This window comes from Pongo pygmaeus, chromosome 8 (assembly GCF_028885625.2).
Source record: "Pongo pygmaeus isolate AG05252 chromosome 8, NHGRI_mPonPyg2-v2.0_pri, whole genome shotgun sequence".
Lineage (NCBI taxonomy): Eukaryota > Metazoa > Chordata > Mammalia > Primates > Hominidae > Pongo > Pongo pygmaeus.
This window is the reverse complement of record NC_072381.2, coordinates 93,449,763-93,467,744: the sequence shown is the minus strand read 5'-3', so window position 1 is coordinate 93,467,744 and position 17,982 is coordinate 93,449,763. Positions and strand designations below refer to the sequence as shown.

Genomic DNA, 17,982 nt, shown 5'->3' with positions numbered 1-17,982 from the left:
ACTGTAACCAAAACAGCAGGGTACTGGTACCAAAACAGAGATATAGATCAATGGAAAAGAACAGAGCCCTCAGAAATAATACCGCACATCTACAACTATCTGATCTTCGACAAACCTGACAAAAACAAGCAATGGGGAAAGGATTCCCTATTTAACAAATGGTGCTCGGAAAACTGGCTAGCCACATGTAGAAAGCTGAAACTGGATCCCTTCCTTACACCTTATACAAAAATTAATTCAAGATGGATTAAAGACTTAAATGTCTTAGACCAAAAACCATAAAACCCTAGAAGAAAACCTAGGCAATACCATTTAGGACATAGGCATGGGCAAGGACTTCATGTCTGAAACACAAAAAGCAATGGCAACAAAAGCCAAAATTGGCAAATGGGATCTAATTAAACTAAAGAGCTTCTGCACTGAAAAAGAAACAACCATCAGAGTGAACAGGGAACCTACAGAATGGGAGAAAATTTTTGCAATTTGCTCATCTGACAAAGGGCTAATACCCAGAATCTAGAAAGAACTCAAACAAATTTACAAGAAAAAAAACAAACAACCTCACCAACAAGTGGGTGAAGGATATGAACAAACACTTCTCAAAAGAAGACATTTAGGCAGCCAACAGACACATGAAAAAATGCTCCTCATCACTGGCCATCAGAGAAATGCAAAACAAAACCACAATGAGATATCATCTCACACCAGTTAGAATAGTGATCATTAAAAAGTCAGGAAACAACAGGTGCTGGAGAGGATGTGGAGAAATAGGAACACTTTTACACTGTTGGTGGGACTGTAAACTAGGTCAACCATTGTGGAAGTCAGTGTGGCGATTCCTCAGGGATCTAGAACTAGAAATACCATTTGACCCAGCCATCCCATTACTGGGTATATACCCAAAGAAATATAAATCATGCTGCTATAAAGACACATGCACACATACATTTATTGCGGCACTTCTCACAATAGCAAAGACTTGGAACCAACCCTAATGTCCAACAATGATAGACTGCATTAAGAAAATGTGGCACATATACACCATGGAATACTATGCAGCCATAAAAAAGGATGAGTTCATGCCCTTTGTAGGGAGATGGATGAAGCTGATAACCATCATTCTCAGCAAACTATCGCAAGGACAAAAAACCAAACACCGCATGTTCTCACTCACAGGTGGGAATTGAACAATGAGAACACTTGGACACAGGAAGGAGAACATCACACACCGGGGCCTGTTGTGGGGTGGGGAGAGTGGGGAGGGATAGCATTAGGAGATATACCTAATGTAAATGATGAGTTAATGGGTGCAGCACACCAACATGGCACATGTATACATATGTAACAAACCTGCACGTTGTGCACATGTACCCTAGAACTTAAAGTATAATAAAAATATATATATATATTAAAAAAAAAAGAATTGAATGAACATGGAACTATTTGAACTTGCAGAAAATGCAATCCAGACAGGTAAAACTTTATAAGTAGAACAAAAAAGGAAGACCGAGAAGAAGGGAAAAGGAGAGAAGGAAAAGAAAAGAAGAACCATAATCATGAAAAACTGTCAGGTTTCCCGTTTGGGCTTTTATTTTAAAATATCAGAGCTCTCAGATAAATTAGTAATCCTCATCTTAAAATAATAAGCAGTGACTAGTAATCATGACATTTTGTCATTTATATAATAGACATAGTTATTTGTAATTCTGTTATGTAACTGATGTTTTCCCTATAAATCTGTTAAGGCAATTTAATTAACAGCTGTCAAATGCTAATTGCAAATATTCATCTCATTATTATAGTGATGTCATAGAATATCACATGATAGTAATATCAGATCTTGGGGTGGTCTCTCAGGAAGAAAAAAATATATATATATATAAAATGTATATATGTACTTATATACAATATGTGTATATACACATATATACATACATAAAAATAAATATCTATTTTTTGTTATTTAAATTAATAGGCACAAATTATAAAATAGAATATTGTGATTTCATGTATTTCTCACTTTTAAAACCAAATATGGGGACCAGGTTCACTTGCTCCTGCCTATAATCTCACCACTTTGGGAGGCCAAGGCAGGAGGATTGCCTGAGGCCAGGAGTTCACACCAGCCTGGAATATGTAGATCCCAACTCCATCTCTGTTATTTAAAATAAAGGAGAGGGGGCTTTTATTAGAGAATGAAATAACCCAGCCCATTTTGTAAGGAGAACATTTGCACACAAAGGAAAAACAAACAACAGACCCTTTCAGCCTCTAGTTTCCCTGTCAAGTTATCGACAATGGGAAAGATTTACATCTAAGATAACATTTGCCCTCTCACTTGCAAAGCAACTTAACTCAGTATGAAAATCAATGCCAGAGATGGAATGAAAGTAGAAAATCAGCTAACTATATAAATTAAAAATAAATTTTAAATATATCTTATGGAATATACTGCTGTGGAAGTGTCTTTCAGCACAATTGAACTCCCAAATATTTGTGTCTTTCATCCTCATTCAATTGAACAAATATATACAAATATGTATTGAATTCCTTCTGTGTGCCAGGCATTGTGCTAAGAACTGAGGACTCCATAGTCCCTACCGTCATGAAACACAGTTTCATGAAGTCTGCTCAAATGAGAAATTCTGAATGAAGTAAGATAATGCTCTGTTGCACTCGTAATTTGCAGTCAAGTAAGAGTTCTCATGAATATAAAAAGATGCTCTGATCTATACAATATATAGAATGCTAACTCACACTCATGATCAAAACCAGGAAGGGCCATGTTGCCTTGTGACAATATTATGAGCTTTTAAAGGAAAAGTTATGGTCTTCTGTCAACATTAACCCAATAATCTCTTTTCTTTAAGGTGAGGAAATGAAAAATGAGGGCTATGGAACATTTAAATCCATGAATAAATCAGAAACTTTAATAGGGAATATTATTTAACTTTCTCCTGGGGATGCCAAAAAAGTTCAATAGATGCATATAAGTCATGAAATGTCCAAGAAACAGCAAAAGGGTAAGTCTACAGCTGCCTGGCATTTCTATAGCTATAAACAAGTCCAAATTACAGATCTATACAGCATCCATACTAAAACGTGAGTCTTAAACATTAAATACCCTAAGTCCCATTTGTGTCAACATTACACCTCATGTTCTGCCTGCCTTGCTCTCTGAAAATGATATTTCCCTTGTGGATAGGCCTAAATGTGTGGCTGTCAGGCTGAGATTTATAAAAGACCTTCAGGTTGGCCAAGAATTGGTTCAGAATCTAAGAGCCAGCCAGATGTGTTGGGGACTGAGTATAGTTTCTATCCATCATTTGTCAGGGAGAAAGCAGGAATGAGAATCAGATGACTGTTCATGATGAATAAATGTGTGGATCTGAAATTTATAGGTCATAGATGAGATGAGAGCATCAGAAAACATGGACAGAGGCCACTGTCTCTGCTGCCAACTGAGAAAGGAAACAGCAAGAGGAAACCCCACTGTGTGTTGGCTCTGTAAAGAGATAGGGATGGCCAATGTAAAGACAGAGGGAAAACCAGCAAGGGTCACAGGTGGGAACTGGCAGTCTTTCAGACCTCCCCACTAACAAAGGTTAAGTAATAAGTGTAACAAACTATTCTGTAGTGAAAAAACTGCTGTATTAAATATAATAGCAACTTACTTTTGCTATTATAATTACTATCCTTTTAATAGGATTATTCTTTCTTCTGGGGAGCATTTATAAAGATAAGATACTGGTTTGAAAATGGGATCAGAGAGCTAAATTACTCTGCCTAATTGAGGAGAAAACTTCAGATAACCTGAGGCAATGGGGGAGGGGAAGGAACAAAGAAAGGGCAAGAAAACCAGGTGGTGGAGGTTCCAGCTTGACCAGAGGGATTAATATGTAGATTTTAAACTTGTTTGCTGTTTAGTTTACTTTGTGGCCCTCCCACAACTCTCTACAACCTCAATATGGTTCTGGTATGAGCAGTTGCTTTATATCCATCGTTGCTTTTTATTGGGGGGGTTGGTGTTTAAATTAAGATAGCCCAGACACTTTTTGGAATATCTAGGATGAAATCAGATAGGAACGTTATGGTTTCTTTAGGTTGGTTCCTTTGCAGAAATTTAGTCTGCTGCCTAAATGGCAATATTCACATCTGTTTGATAACCTTATTTTGAATTAAAACAGAACTTTTCATCCTCTGAATCTCAAATATAGAAAGCTCAACTTGCTGTTTCCATAATACCTGCAACCATGTCAATCTGTTCAGAGAGGGAAATTGGAAAAAGGCTGTGTCTGTGGGACTGAGCTGTTTTGAAGGATCTTGAAGTTAAGTCCTTACTGTGGTCTGAAGTGAAGCTGTCAACACTCTGGGTCGTAAGCCCAGGGCTCAAAATAATGTGAGCTGCTCTGCTTCCCAGACAAGTGCCTGGTTTTCATCATTCTGGAGGCATCTCAAAACCTTTGCAAGTTGAGAACAGTATCGTAAAACTGCATAAATCACAGACTGCTTGTGAGCCTCGGGTCCTGGGAAACAGTAAAGACTTGAGCTGGATAAGAATTTGACAAGTCTTCATTGTGGTCCATTTTCATCTGGGACCATGACAACATTATCCCAAAGAGATGGGATCATTCCTTTGCCTAGAGCTCCCTCAGAAAAGATTTCACCACTTTCCTCACTGTCAAGAATTCCTCTTCAGATCAATCTAAATGTCTCATGGGCTAAAGAAGTAATATGCTCTGACTGCAGATCCTGCTGCTTTCTCCAAAATTAGAAGCTTTCTCCTTTAGTGGGAATACATGCCACAATCCATCACACATGTGACACATCCGTTGATACTTCTTATCTTGATCAAGATTGAAAATAAGAGACACTAACATCATGGCATAATAGGAGTGTGTATTCAGTGCTTGATAAATATTTGCTGAGCCAGTAGTCCTTTTTGCAACTCTGAAATGCCCTTCCCTGCTCCTGAAATAACATTGAGAAATAATACTTCAGCACTGGTCACCCACTTTAGCAAGCAAGAGAAAGTAATGGCTAGTCAGCAAATTGTTTATCTCTAAAACAATCTAGGTGTCTGTTACCACTACGCTTTAAATCACATAAAATGAATAAACCCTTCATTTAATTGCTGAATCTGAAAGCCACTGAAAAGCATATGTGAGTTCTTCACAATTAGAATGATTAGAAGCCTCTTTTTGGATGTTCTGTACCATGGCTAGAACACTGGGAATACTTGACTATATAGTATTGTCAGTAAAACCTGAAAAGGAGAAACAAGTATTCTTAGCAACAGTTTGACTGTGGTCTCTGAGGAGTATACATCTGCTTTGAATGATGCCCTGTAACACAAACCTTGATTTCCAAGGTTACACTTCAAAGAATCCCACTGTTCTCTTTGTGAAGGATATTTCTTTTTAATAGTTTGTTAAAGAACAACTGTGCTCCAGCTGAGATATTTAACTTAGAAAATATATGATAAGCCATTTCTCTGCCACAGTTTAGCAATTATCTCTCTTTTTATATCAGAATGATATTAAAATGAAATGATATCTTGCATTGGAATCTTGCCGTAAATGATGAGTTCATATTAACCCAACTTGGTGAGTGATTAATTCTTTATTGTATAATTCATGATTTGGTTTTTATTATTATGGGTGGTAAAAAATAACCAGTATTATCTAATATACTGCAATGGACTTCTGAATGACACAGACCTATTTTCATACTGTAACTCAGCACTTAGAATTAGGTTGAAGCATATGATATTGCTGTCTTTATAGATTAAAAATGGTCCAATATCAGCATTTTCATGTGATTCAACCTAATAGCTCTGTGATCATGATTAACCTTCTTAATCTCTCTGAGCTTCACTTACTTACCTGTACTGTAACTATAATGGCTCCCAGAAATGTTATAAAGATTGAATGAGATGGTATATCCAAAACTTCTAATATCATGCCTGGCACATAGGTGCATAGTAAATGCCAACTTTATAATTGTTGTCACATACAAATTATTTTATGGTTTTGGTCTATTAGTTATATAAATTTTTATTTTGAGAGACAGAAGAGAGAAAGACACACTAATACTACAGGTTTAGTTAAAAATTACCCTTTGTTAAAAGTAATACTTATACTTACACATTAGGAAGGCTAAACAATATCTTATTACCTGAATAAGTTATTAAACTCAGAGAACATGAAGTTAGATGCAGTTCTTTTTATGGAATGTCAAATCATTTTTTGAATGAGAATTTTTCCAAAAAAATTTTACACTACAAATAGTCTGAGAAGACTAAGCACTGTGAAGTAAGTCGTTAGCAAATCAAAGAGCTGAGACTAATTCAAGAGCAGGTTTCGAAGTCTGACTGCAGAATCTCACCACAGGAAATCACTTCATTGCGTTTCATAAATACTTTATATCAGTTAGCATTTTTAACTCTGTTCAGAATCACCAATCCATCTTTTTGCCCAGATGTGACATTATTGAGTAAATTGAGCCTAAAGAGTCCTTTGGTTTATTACCAGTAACTCTCTTGTTATTAAGTGAGCTGAGAAGGCTTTTATATGCCCTCTAAGATCGCATGTGGGCCCTGCTATTTTTAATTATCATTGCCCCTACAGATTCCATATATGTGCTCATTTATATAATGAGAAGAATCCATATGTACTGTACAGGACATTGAATTCCCTGCATAATATGAATGAATATTAAGCACTGGAATCAGAAAAGAATCTCTTGAAATTCCATTAATATTTATAACTGATCTGTGGGACTAGGGGATTTCTTTAGTATAAAATATTCCAAATTCATGTTTGTAAAAAATGAAGCATCCTTGAATTTAAAATATAGTTTTCCTCACTAAAATAGATTTCTATTATAAATATACCAAGTGAATTCTTGCTGTTGTTATATATCCTTACATTATTTAACAGAGTCAGGAAAGGCACTTTAGAACCTTGAGGTCAGTTGAATCTAATTCACTCTTTTTTATTAAAAATAAAATGCCTATTTGTTTACTGTATTCATAATAGTAGTTTCTCAGGAGTGGCTAACAATATCGTAAAGATTATAGTCCCTCTGATTTAAGAGCTTTTGCCAAAATACCCAGATCCAATCTTTGTTTTTCCTGTCAAAATATAACAGGAAGAGTAACTCCATTTGTCTTATTAGGAAAGAAGATAAGAATGTCCACAGTAAACCAGTAGATTTCCTCCACAAAAGGAGCCAGGAATATTTTGACACTATCATAAATAAAAACTTCACCATCTGATTAGTCTCAATTTTTCAAATTCAGCATTTTATAATGTCAAGGCAAAAACTTCTCTTTACTAAACCAAATGGATGACAGCAAAGCTTTAGGTCAAATCCCCCAGCCCTGAGATGTATTTCGCTCATTTGAGCAGCTACAAATCTAAAGCTGAACCCAATTATGCAATGCAGTGATAAAGTGATATACTTAGAGGCAAACCAGTATGCTGGCTCAAGGGGAAAACCTTGCCCAATTCAGGAAAATAGTCCAATCATAATACCACTTAACACAAAATTTCATAGACGGCATAATGCTGAGTAGGCCAAAATAACAATGTATAATAAGGGGTGGCTGCATACTGCTGGTGAGTATTGGGAAAGTGGAGCATTTTAGTGGACTGTCATCATAGAAAACCAGGGCTTTTTTAGGCATTGTGGAAGGAGAACTCCAGTGAGAGCGTGGAAAACCAAATGTGAGTTAGGACAAATCCTCTGCTCCAGGGACGTTTCAATTAAAGGACTATTGAAACCCTTTCGTTTTTCCTTTTGGCAGTGCAAATAAGAGCTGCAACAGACTGAAAATCTCCTTGTGTCCCAGGATAAATAGATGTTTTCATGAAGCTTGGGAGGTCTCCGCCAAAGAAAAAACTTCTCCCAAACAGATCCTGAAATATATGCAGTCTCACTAAATGTGGCCTTTTCTTTGAATGGACAGAATCTATGGAATTTTTAAAGGAATGAATACAAGGAAAATAGAGGAAAATTATCCCAGCCCTGGACAGAAAGTAGAATTCAGAATATATTTTTGAGAGTTGTTTTACTCCTTTTTTTGTTGTTTTTGGGATATATATATATATATATATATATATATATATATATATATGTATGTTAAGATCAAACTTATGTTCATCACTGGCTCTTGATTGCCTACTTTCATTATTCTGAACTTTTTCCTCCCCCATCTTTCCCATTTTTGAAAATGGAGCCACCAATCTCCTAGCTTTTTTGGGCAAAAATCCAAAATCATCCTTGATATTTTCCACTCCTGCACCACAATATGCAATCTGAAACCAAATCATATTGATATTTTTTTCAAAAATAGACTTTGAATTCACTTCTCTTCATCATCACTGTCACTATCAAGACACTGTCTTATTTTAACTGGCTTTTCCATCCTTGCCCCTTTCCAGTTCATTCTTCAAATAACCAGAATGGTTTTCTTAGAGCACACATCTGTTCATGCCACTCACTTTCCTGTTCAAAGCCCTTTAATGCCTTCCCTTTGCACATGGGATTAAATCTCAAATCCTTAACATGGCTGGCAAGGTCCTGAATGATCTAGTACAGGGGTCAGCAAATGTTTTATAAAGGCCAGATACTTCAGACTTTGCAAGCCATACAGTCTGTTGCAGCTACTCAAATCTACTGATGTAACCCAAGCAATAGACATACAAAAGAATGGGCATGGCTGTGTTCTAATAAAACTTTATTTACAAACACAAGTGGCAGGCCAGATTTGGCCTGAAGCCCATAGTTTGCCAACCCCTGATCTTACTATCTCCTCACTCCTTAGCTCTCCAGTCACACCTCTCTTTCCTCCCATACTTTTTTCCACCTCGAGACCTTTGTCTATTCTGTTCTCTACCTAGACTGTCTCAGTTTAAATGTCCCTTCCACAGAGGGCATTCCTGAAGTCCTAATTTAATTAAAATGGTTTTTCTATTTTATTTTTATGATTTATTTTATACTTATATTTTAATTTTCAGTAACTATACATTGATTTATGTGATTATTTGTTTAATGCCTGTTTTACCTTCAAGTTATAAGGTCCATGAATGAAGAAATTGGATATCTGCTCATTGTCTCTAGCACCTGGCACATAGCTTAATACACAGTAAATGCTCAATGAAATGTTTGTTAAGTAAACAGTGAATTAATGAGATCTGATCAAAACAAGAGAGCAGAAAACAAAAGATAACGATTTGGGAATCTGAGATCTGAAATATGAGATGCTTTTCTTGAGTTCATTTATTCCCAAGGTAGGTCATTTTAAAAGTTCTATACTTGAAATAGGGAATATGTATTAACCAGGGTGATGAATAGGCATGTCCCAAATCTTAACGCTACAAAGGCGCTTGTGGCTGACACACTGTGGCTTACACAAAGTCAGATGCAGGTTGAGCAGCTCTACTTCATCTGGTAGCTTTGCCATTTGGAAGATGAGCCCCAAAAGTCAGCCTGGAAATAGGAAAGAAATGGAGGAAGCATAAGAGCTTTTAACAGCTTTGTCCTAAGGTTGATACACTTTACTTTCCCTCCTAATCCGTTGACCAAAAAAGTATTAAAAGTAATAAAACCACAGTTACTAAACCTAGTAGTTACATGGCTGCAACTTTCCTGCCAAGTGGACTGGGAGTACTCAGGGAGCACCTAGAATATGTGGTGAGTAGAAACTATCTTTTTGAAAGAATATAAAAAATCATTTAAATATATTTCCTAATATTAAAGAAAATTGGTTATATGAAAATACTATAAACCTCACAGATTAGTATGCAATAGGTTATATCTTTTACCATTTGTAAAAAGCTTTTCTTAAGTTTTATTTTACCATTTAGTACATTTAAGCCAGCATCTCACTTGGTAGTAAACCTTGGTGTCTTCCTCTCATGCTTCCCTCAGGCTCTTTTCCACAAAGACCTTTAAAGTATGGTAGAGCAAAATGCTCATTTTTAATAATTTCACGTTATGAGCCATGATTTTTCTATGTACTCTATGTTTTGGTTACTTTTAAATAATTATATGGCACATTTCTTTTTACAAGTAAAAGATCAAAATAAAAAAGTTGACTGTAGTAAAATGATCTTCACAAGTAAAGGAATATATGTATGTTCTCTTTGCCTCTGAAATTACTTATGTCTACATAAGTAATTCATTGTTTATACATTCAGTGTCTATTTATTGCACTCCATGGGCTAGGCATTGTTCTAGGTAATCTGGTGAATGATACAGCCAATATTCTTGTTCTCATTCTTTTTTTTTTTTTTTTTGAGATGGAGTTTTGCTCTTGTTGCCCAGGCTGGAGTGCAATGGCATGATCTCGGCTCACCGCAACCTCTGCTTCCCAGATTCAAGCAATTCTCCTGCCTCAGCCTCCCAAGTAGCTGGGATTACAGGCATGCACCACCACACCCGGCTAATTTTGTATTTTTAGTAGAGACAGTTTTTCCATGTTGGTCAGGCTGGTCTCGAACTCCCGACCTCAGGTGATCCACCCGCCTAGGCCTCCCAAAGTGCTGGGATTACAGGCATGAGCCACAGCACCCAGCTGATACTTGTTCTCCTTGTACTTATGTTTTTTTTTTTTTTTTTTTTTTTTTTTTTTTTTTTTTTTTTTTTTGAGACAGAGTCTCGCTCTGTTACCCCGGCTGGAGTGCAGTGGCACGATCTTGGCTCACTGCAACCTCTGCCTCTCAGGTTCAAGCGATTCTCCTGCCTCAGCCTCCTGAGTAGCTGGGATTACAGGCACATGCCACCATGCCCGGCTAATTTTGTATTTTTAGTAGAGATGGAGTGTCACTATGTTGGTCAGGCTGGTCTCGAACTCCTGACCTCGTGATCTGCCTGCCTCGGCCTCCCAAAGTGCTGGGATTACAGGCAAGAGCCACTGCACCTGGCCTCTCCTTGTACTTACATTCTACAGGGAATATTAAAATATATTCCTGTATAATAATAAATAGTTAGAATTCCTTATAAATAAAATATCACCATGTTTAATGTTTTCCTTTTTTCTTTTATTTCTACAAATTTCTGGAGTATATATATTTTAAAGTCTATGCAATGGAATGTTTATTGGATTGAAGAGGTAATATCATAAGACATTGTCTTTTTATCTGACCAGTAATCCTAGTTGGGTCTTTAGAAATCCTTGAGTTACACTTACAGAAATGTAAAAATGTACCTTCTTTTAAAGAGACACTTGTAAACTTTGAGGCTATATATACTCCATCAAAGAGAAAGGAAATGATCCTCTAATTTGAAATCAATCTCCTGAGGTTTATCCTCCTTACGAAAGTATTTCATAGGAGAGGAGATCTGTCTCACAAAACCAAATCTATTTCCTGCACTTGCAAGTAAAGTCAGAAGCCTAAAAAACGATGGAGAGGAATGAACTCTAACATGAGTTCTTGGCCACGTGGAAAACTTCTCTGGTTCAGAACTTCCTAAGGCACCCTGCAGCAGGGATTCTGTAGAGCTACAAGGATTTTTATCCCGTGCTTGGGAACCTGGAAATCTCACCTCCTTGGTTTTCCACGCTGGAAACCTTCAAGATATTGCTTCCTCTGTAAAGGTCTGAATTATTGCAAGATAATGAGAATTTCCAATTCAGTAGTTAGATGTGACTGGAATAATCTAAGCAGTCTCAAGTCCTAAGAATGAGGTGTGGGGGGAGAATGTTATCTAAAACCCTATGTAATATAGAAATGCATATGAGTCTTGAGCTGTCATTTACACAGTGTATATCTGGGTGTCAGGGAAACCATGGATCTGCCTCACAGGTCTGCCTCACAGCCCAGCATCAGCTTCTGCCTCCCTCTTGCTGTGTCAGTACATACATACATATTCACTTGTGTGTGTGCTAATTGTGTCTCATCCTTTAGCAGAACTTATTTCTATATATATGAACCAAAAAGAAGCATTTATAGCGGACTTTAGGATAATTTGTATTAGGAGTTTGAAAAATAAAAAGAAATGAAATTAAAAACTAGAACAACATTGCTCAATCTTTAAAACGCCGTACCTGTAATCTTAATTCAGCTTGTCACTGGTCACTGTGAGCCAGGTACCATGTTGTGTGCTTTACATGTTTTATTGCATTCTATCATCACAACAACCCTATGAGGTAAATATTATTATCCCTATTTTATAGTTGAGAAAACTAAAGTTTAGAGAAATTAAGGAAGACCATGACTTCAACCTGAGCTTAGTTTGTCTCCAAATCGTACATTTTTGATAAAAGTAAAAAAATCTCTGCCCTGAAGACCTTAAAAAAGACGCCCCAGGAACACATTTCTTTCCCCACCACCTACTCTGCAACACATTGAAATTGACTGATACCTAGAAACTAGAGTCTTCTCTTTCATATCCTACCCAATCTATGCATTCTGTCATTTGTATAAAGAAAATAGCTGTGGCTTTTAAAATGTATTTGCTCAAGAAGAGATTATAACACCAAATGTGGTAGTTCAAACTTAACTTGCTCTCCTCATATATTTCCCAGATTTGGGTTAATGAAATCCTCAGTCCGTGTCTCTACCACAGATCCTCACGTTCCACAGCCACCACCATCTCTACCATCCAAAATCCTGGAAATGGAAGAACCTTAGAAATCTAGCTTTCTGGCTGGGCGCGGTGGCTCACGCGGTGGCTCGGCACTTTGGGAGGCCAAGGCGGGCGGATCATGAGGTCAGGAGATCCAGACCATCCTGGCTAACACGGTGAAACCCCGTCTCCGCTAAAAATACAAAAAATTAGCCAGGCGTGGTGGCGGGCGTCTGTAGTCCCAGCTACTCAGGAGGCTGAGGCAGGAGAATGGCGTGAGCCCGGGAGGCGGAGCTTGCAGTGAGCCGAGATTGTGCCTCTGCACTCCAGCCTGGGCAACAGAGCGAGACTCTGTCTAAAAAAAAAAAAAAGGAAATCTAGCTTTCTTACTGTCACTCACATGATGAGTGATATTCAAACTCATGGCATGATTCATTAAGATAACTCAAGTTATTAGGAATCCCAAGAAGCTCAGTGTTCTCTCGTGCTCAAGAGCACATGCATCAAACTACATGTGAGCAAGAGTAATGTTATTTTAGGGATAAACTTGGATTCATCTTAAGATATCTTTAAAAAGTATTATAAGTCATCCAAATTCTGTATATACCAATTTACCTACTGTTAGTTACACATGACTTTCCATGGATCTGTGACGCTTGTGAATCACTTGTCCATTTCAGTATGTGAATTGCATACGTGTGCTATGTCAAGAACTGTTAGATAGTAGCAGAGCTAAACTAGACCAAAGCTTTCTTAAATAATGTAGTGCTTTTTCTTACCAAACTAGAAAATAGTCCATTGTATTTAAACTCAAAAGTAGGATGGAAGTGAAGGCCTAAAATTCACAGTGGCTCAAGGATTGAGAAAGCTCAGTTGAAGGGAAGTGTTTCCATCATTTTGGCCCTGCAGTTTCTTAGTTTTAGTCTCTTCTCTGAAGACAGAAATTTCCACACTAGAAAAATCAAGGAGTGGTTGGGAAGCATGAACTTTTCTTCTCAAATCATCACTGCCAACTGATTTTTAGACTGCTAGAAAATTAAGTCTGAAAGAATAAGATGGACTTCTGCAACCCCTTTACTTCACATATGAAGAAACTGAGGCCCAGAAGAGGTGTTTCCAGTAATTATTTGGTCATGCTTTCTAAAGGAAATAGTCAAATCTAATCTTCTGTTTTACCCTAGAGATATAAAGTAAGATTTGGGGGAGATGGGAGGAGGAGAAGGAGAGGGAAAAGAAAAAGAAAATAAAACTGATATTTGTAAGAACTAGCATAAATATGCCAGACACAATACTAAAGGCTTCACACACTAGAATAGTTTAAGTTGCAAGTGACATAAAACTCATCTCAAATGGCTTAAGCAAAAAAAGGAGTGGGAAGACTTATTATTGTTCCTGAAAAATCCAGGAGTAAAGCTATAGGCAACTCTAGATAGATTCGATCAACATCATGCAAACTTAGCTTCTGTTCAATTTCTTGACTCTACTTTCTGCTGCATTGGATTCATTCATGAAGACACCAGGTAGTACCAAGGATTTCAATGCCAAGTATGATTATTTTTAAAAAACAAAGAGAGCAAGACCATTTTCCTCAAAGCACAATAATTTTGGAATTGAATCTTATTGACCTGACTGGCCTGGCTTTAGTTATGTACCCATTATCCAGCCAGTCACTGTGGCCAGTAGGGATGGATAAACTGATCAGTTGAAACCTAGGCTACTTTCATCAAGGCTGAAAGTAGAGGAGGGGTGATTCCCCTAAAACAAAATTTGGGTAGTGTTCCCACACAAGAGGTAGTGGATGCTGAGCAGCTGACATCCACCACACAGACGTTCTCTCATCTGGTCCTCCTAACTAGCCTGGAGGTCAGTAGTTAGTTAGCTACACTACATCATGCCATCTCTCAACAGGGTCCTGGATTTCTTGCATCTATTACATAGATTACCAGACAGAAGACCTTTACCGTCTGTGAACTGTTTTGAGCCCCTTCATGAGACTCAAAGCCAATCCAGTAGGAAAATAAAGATTAAAATCAATTTGTGTGGGCAATGTATTTTTTTCTCCCTAAAATAGGGAGTACTCTCTGCCCCATCTCTCAGGCCCAGCCTTGCCTGTCATCCCTCACCCCTATGTCAGCCTAATGACCTAATGTCAGCCTTAATGACCCCTAAGTAAGCCATTTCCACTGATCACTTAGTCTATTATAAAGTCTTATCTACTGTGATGATTTAACACAACACCTTGATGTTACATCTACTCCACTCTCAGGGCTTTGGAATGCCACTATAATCAGTAGGAAATTATCCCTAGTTGCCCAACCCAGCCCCAGCTCTTGCCTTCCTACCCTGTCCCATAGCCTCTATCCAGCACCCGCAAGTATTGCTAAAATAGATAACATTTTGTTTATTATTCAGGTAGTTTATATTGCTGGTGAATGCTATCATTTACTTTCTCAGCTGACTGAAGAAGACAGAACACACTCTTGTGTGAACAATTTTTCATTGTTTACTGGAAGATTATTTCCTAAACTTGTATACATTTACTTATGCTGTAGCTATGGAGAAATCTTCTGAAACTGGAAGTAGGAACTTTAGGGGAGTTCTCATTTTATTTTCAATTCATCGTGTGGGGTTTTACACACTTGTTTATATTTAACTAAATGCCTATCAGAATGGTTATCTTATGTGGAGTTGTTTAGAGGATGTCTGTGTGTCTTGTTTAAACATAAGAAATCCAAACATATGTAGCCTGGAATAACAACGATTACAAACGTACATGTGTATTAGTTTTAAAACTTCCCTTCCTAGCCTTTATTTAAAATGGCAAACGCATACATCCACAGATCTATTAGTACCCACAGGCCTAGAATAAACAAGTCAAAAACCTAAAGAGGAAAAGAAGCTAATAGATGTGTCGGTTTTTTAAAAGCTAGTATTTCCACCTCAATGATAGAAAAGTTTCTTAGGGTTGCGTATGGAACTAGAGCTGTAATTGCTCCGCTGTGTGCATTCAATGCTGTCAGATTCTAAATGTGTCATAGCTTTGTCCAGTGCTGCTGACCCTGCCGTGTTCATTCGATAGATGGAGAAAATCTTACTTTGTCTATCCATACTTCTTAGGTCCTGAGAACAGAACTGATACCTCATTCATTCATCTGTTCATCCAAGTATTCAACAATTATTCATTGCTTACCAATTGCCAAACCCCAAAGTAGTTACTATTAGAAATGTAAAATTGCATCTCTAAAATTTAATAGTAAAAGAATAAAACACTGAATAACAATCATCCTAGCTTTATACAAAACTAACATTTTCAAGTCTCTTTGTATTTATTGCTAAAAATCAACCCATAGTGAGGCTTTGTTTGGCAGGAAAGGATGACAGAGCAACCTCTCTTATACTTCCAAGCCCACAATGTAGTTATTTTGAACAAATTCAATCTGCATTACCACTACATTCCACCTGCTTCTTATTTTTAATAAATGTGTCTTTGTCTAATGAGCTAATATATCTAATGAGGCAGCTCTTAGCCACTGTTAAGTGAGGAATATAAAATTTTTGGCCTACATTTGGAAACAACTCACATGGGCCATCTGAAATGTAAAAGAGGGGCTGGGTGTGGTGGCTCACACCTGTAATCCCAAAACTTTGAGAGGCTAAGGTGGGTGAATCCCTTGAGTTTAGGAGTTCAAGACCAGCCTGGGCAACAGAGCAAGACCCCCATCTCTATAAAAAATAAAAAAATTAGCCAGGCATGGTGGCACACACCTGGCAGTCCCAGCTACTTGAGAGGGCTGAGGTGGGAGGATCACTTGAGCCCAGGAGGCAGAGGTTGCAGTGAGCCAAAATTGAGCCACTGCACTCCTGCCTGGTTAATAGAGCAAGACATTGTCTCAAAGAAAAAAAAAAAAAGTAAAAGAAAAGAAAGCTCAAATCAAAAAGTCAGTGTACGAGTATACAATATATTCTTTATTATGGAAGCTTATGCTTAAAGTTTATAAATCAAATTCACTGCTAAATGTGATGAAAGTATAAATAAATAGATATTTTGATAGTTTCACCTTTTAAAATAAATTTTAGGAAGAATTTGAAGATGATTGAAAGACTTTGCTTATTTTAATATAAGTTGTTGAAATTTTGACTGAGTTGGTATCTCACATTAATTAATTTGTTAATTAACTACATACGTTTAGTTTGTGGCTTATAAGATTGCAGTTTTTTCCTTCTGGGACAAGTGATATGAACTCAATGAACTTGAACTACAGAGGAAAAATTGCTTGCTCATTTTTTTTAAGAGATTGAATGTTTTTAGCCTTAGACTTGATTGAGCTGTGGGTAGATTCAGATGATACTAATCACCTGTGGTTGAAATACCTTCAACTCAATAAAATCATGATTTCAAGGGAAAAAAAAGAAATGTAAAATAAGACAAGATCCATAAATTCAGGTACCCCTCAATCTAGAGGGGAGACAGACAAATAGACAATGAAAATACAACGTGATAAATACTGTGAGTGTGGAGAGCACTTTCCTCCCATCTACATTGTTTTCTGAAATCTGCATTTCCCATTGATGAAGTGAGGTACAGTAAAACCTCAGTAACTCTAATCCTTTCAAATGAAGTGAGTCAGGCTTGATAGGTTGGTTTTTCAAATAGCATTTGATGAGCACTTATTGTGTGCCAAACCCTGAACTTCTCACTTTACATGGATTGAATCTGCACAGTAATCCTGAGGTTGGCATTGTTGTCTCTAGTGGGGCAAGAAAAAGTCAGATCTTTGGGAAAGAGTTTACAAATCGGATTTGTATGCAAAAATGCCACACTCATACATAACTAACTTAAAACTAAAAATAAAATAAGATACATTTTAAACTAACAGATTAGCAAACATTACCCAGTGTTAAGAATGTGGAGAAATAAGAGCTCTCATTTACTATTGGGGGGATTGTGATTTTGAAGGGCCATTTAGCTATATCAGAAATAATTTTAAATATGCTTACCCTTTGACTCAGCAGTTCTATTACTAGAAATTTATCCTGGCGATAGTCTCACAGAAGTTCAACAAAGGTATGTGAATTGTCTTAGTCAATTAGTTTGTGCTCCTATAACAAAATACCTTAGACAGGGTAGTTTATAAGCAGTATAAATTTATTGCTCACAGCTCTGGAGACTGGGAAATTCAAGATCAAGATACCGGTAGATTTGACATCTGGTGAGGGTTCACTCTCTCCTTCAGAGGTGGTGACTTCTTGCTGCATCCTCACACAGTGGAAGGGGGAAACAAGTTCCCTCAAGCCTCTTTTATAAGGTCACTAGTCCCATTCAAGAAGTTGTAGCCCTCATGACCAAATCACTTTCTAACGGCCCCACCTCTAAATACCAACACATTGGAGATTAAATTTCACATA

General features: G+C 37.2%; 1 protein-coding gene and 1 long non-coding RNA gene across 6 annotated transcripts in view; one reads left to right on the top strand and one right to left on the bottom strand.

The window, feature by feature from the left end:
- The window catches only part of RNLS (renalase, FAD dependent amine oxidase), a 314,882-nt gene that overhangs the window by 235,695 nt on the left and 61,205 nt on the right, over positions 1-17,982 (top strand). The window lies entirely within an intron of this gene.
- Positions 1-17,982, bottom strand: part of LOC129006213 (uncharacterized) — a 90,898-nt gene that overhangs the window by 23,779 nt on the left and 49,137 nt on the right. For both annotated transcript variants that reach the window (XR_008491947.2, XR_008491946.1), the window contains exon 3: positions 9,418-9,495. This is a non-coding gene — a long non-coding RNA (uncharacterized LOC129006213). The remainder of the gene's footprint in view (positions 1-9,417; positions 9,496-17,982) is intronic.